The sequence below is a fragment of the Physeter macrocephalus genome, unplaced genomic scaffold (genome assembly GCF_002837175.3).
Source record: "Physeter macrocephalus isolate SW-GA unplaced genomic scaffold, ASM283717v5 random_350, whole genome shotgun sequence".
Taxonomy (NCBI): Eukaryota; Metazoa; Chordata; class Mammalia; order Artiodactyla; family Physeteridae; genus Physeter; species Physeter macrocephalus.
Window position 1 is genome coordinate 17,882 of NW_021145649.1, and position 2,447 is coordinate 20,328.

The following is a 2,447-nucleotide window of genomic DNA, read 5'->3' on the forward strand; positions in this document are numbered from 1 at the left end:
AAATTTTTCAAGCTTTTTTGTTTTTTCTTTGAACAGAATAAAAGTTTGTGTCTGATTAAACCAGTATCTTGGGTCTCTAGGGTCTGTTCTTATCTTTTCGTTTCTCGGGTTTTTTTTCTTCCTTGTTTTTTTTTTTTCTTCATCTCTCATATGGGCCTGATGATCTTTTTTACATATTGGATAAATCACTGAAACAATTTGAAGCTTAGGTTATTCTCTTTCTCCAGAAGAGTTTTAATTGTTTTTTTCCGGGTGCCTGGGAGCACTAACCATAAGAGAGGGCTTAATCTAATCTAATTTTCAGGCTTAATCTAATTTCAGGGCTTGAGATTTCCTTGAAAGTTTTTCCTAAAGCTGGGCACCAGACCCTCTGAAGGTTGATTTACTTCCAGTTAACCCTCACTTCTAGGGTGCAACCCTTTAAGATTCCAGCTCAAAGTAGCACGTGTTTTCCCTGGGCCCCCAATCTTGGTGGGCCACAGACTCTGTTGATTACTTGTTGCTGCATAACAAAAACCCAGAGACTCAGTGGCTTAAATTTAAAAGATGTATTATTTCTTATGACTCTGAGTATTGACTGGGCTTAGCTGGATAGTTCTTCTGCTGAAGTCATTTATGCAGCTCAGCTGGGGAGGGTATGTGCATGTATTCACTCATCCGGGAATGCTGGAATGGCTTCAGCTCTCCCTTTCTCTTCATATGATCTCCCACCATCCAGTAGTCTAGTCTTGACTTCTTTGTCTGGTGACTGCATCCCAAGAGGACCAGAGAGGAGCTGCTAGTCCTCTTAAGGCATTGGCCTGGACCTGACACAATACCACTTAATGCCACATTCTATTAGTCAAAGGAAGTCAGATTCTAGGGGAAAGGAAACAGACTCGCCTCCTTATGGAAGGAGCAGCTGTGTGTGCAGGAGTCATCAGTGGTCATCTCTACAGACAAACCTCAATTCCACACCTCTGAGCCATTGAGGCTTTCAAAGATGCAGCACAGCCTTCCATCTCGCCTGGCTTTGTCCCTAGGGAAAAAGCTTTCCCAGCCCAGACTCACTTCTCCGGATTCCTACTGTGTGATGCTGCCTGGGTTGTTTTCTCTGGGTTGTTATCTTGTAAGCTCTCTGGTGCTCTGAAGAATATGTTTTCTAGATCTTGTTCATCAGTTCACTTGCCTTCGGCAGGCAGTTCTAGACTACCTAGGCCAGCATTACCATAAACTTCCTCTTCAATAGCCTGTTGAGAGTGATATGGTCCCCGAATCAGTCGGACACTTCTTAATAAGTTGTATGCAGAAGGGTTCTCATGTCACTCCTTGGAATGTGGAGGTTCTTTTTTTGTTGTCTAATAGGTTGAAATAATGGGATCACCCAGACTCAGTTTGTTCACTGACTTCTCTGGGTCTTGCCTCATCTGTTTCGTTCACCATTCTTCTCAAATCTTCGTTCTGGGTTCAATTTCCTTTTTCCTGAAGTGCATACTTTAATCACAGTCTGTTACTAACACTTTCCATTTTTGTTTCTCTGAAAATATTTTCATTTTATCCTCACTCTTAAATGGTAGTTTAATGGGGGGTATAAAATTTCACAAGCTCTTCATGCCTTGGAGGGCCACCCGGACCTTGGCAAGCACGTCGGGTGGTGGTGGAAGCTTCAGCAGGTGAGTTGAGAGGCTGACAGTGCAGGGCACACGCTGGCCTGCTAGGGGCGGTGCTGGGGCCTGGAGGTCCCAGCAGAGAGCGAGGCCCGGGTGGACCAGGTGTGCACTCGGGTCCAGCATGAGGTGGAGACTAGCCTGAGGTGGAATCTACAATGAGGTCCTGTGCCACCACTTCAGTGTCCCCAGATGGGGGCCTTGGTGCTGGCTGGGTAGAGGACCAGCCTGTGCCGCGGCCTTGGCCCCACAAGATCCATGGGCGGAGAACAGGGGTGCTCAGTTGTTCCCACCAGTATGATATCTGGTCTTTATCAGTCAGCCCTTTAGCTTTCTAAGATCTTCAAAATGGCCGAAATGCAAGGGATGGTTTTTAAAAATATAATTGATTTTCTTAATCACATTCTGTGCTTGTAATGAGTAAATATTTGAGCTCAGAATTACCAAATCATTGTCTTTTAAAGAAAAAAAAAAAAGAAGAATTGAGCCTCAAACCAGTGGTTACTTATTTGAAAACTTTCTCTCTGTCTGGCATACTCATGCTTTGACACTTTGTTTCCTGGCAGGGGAGACACACTAGGACACTGCTGTATAGATGAGATAATATGCAGAACCTGCTCTGAGAGTTATAATTAATGTTTTCACTGGACAATTTAGCTGACGAGTAAGCTCAGAATACTATGAAGCCTCACATATTTTAAAGCTTATCTGCAGCCCTGAACTGCAGCTGTGGCCCTTTCTGTATTGCTCTAAATATAGTTGTGACCTCCCTAGGAATGCCTTGAGAAGGGGCCTGCATCG